The 308-nt window shown below is 70.1% G+C and overlaps 1 protein-coding gene across 1 annotated transcript in view; it reads right to left on the bottom strand.

Moving 5' to 3' along the window:
- Positions 1–308, bottom strand: part of UBE2G2 (ubiquitin conjugating enzyme E2 G2) — a 105059-nt gene that overhangs the window by 70777 nt on the left and 33974 nt on the right. The window lies entirely within an intron of this gene.

The following is a 308-nucleotide window of genomic DNA, read 5'->3' as shown; positions in this document are numbered from 1 at the left end:
GAAGGGCTCTGAAAGGGGGGCCGAAGCCGGCAGGGTCTCCGTTCACTGAGAAACACCCGGGGGCCTCCCAACGATGCAGCCCAGAAACGGAACGCTGCGGGGAAGGGCGCCCTCGACAACGCGCTGCCTCGCCTGAGAAGCGGCGTGAGGGCAGCGGCCAGGCCCGCTGTCAGGATCCGCACTCCCGAGGGTCTGGACATGCCCACGCGAGCCGTCTGGCGTGCTCTGTGCACTAGGACCTCACACGATCTGCGACCCGCCCCGGAGAGGGAGCCAAGACCGCCCGCCCGTCCGCCCGCCTGCTTCCC

The sequence above is a fragment of the Pteropus vampyrus genome, unplaced genomic scaffold (assembly GCF_000151845.1).
Source record: "Pteropus vampyrus isolate Shadow unplaced genomic scaffold, Pvam_2.0 Scaffold296, whole genome shotgun sequence".
Classification (NCBI taxonomy): domain Eukaryota; kingdom Metazoa; phylum Chordata; class Mammalia; order Chiroptera; family Pteropodidae; genus Pteropus; species Pteropus vampyrus.
The sequence above is the reverse complement of the archived record's forward strand: the minus strand, read 5'-3'. Positions and strand labels throughout refer to the sequence as shown.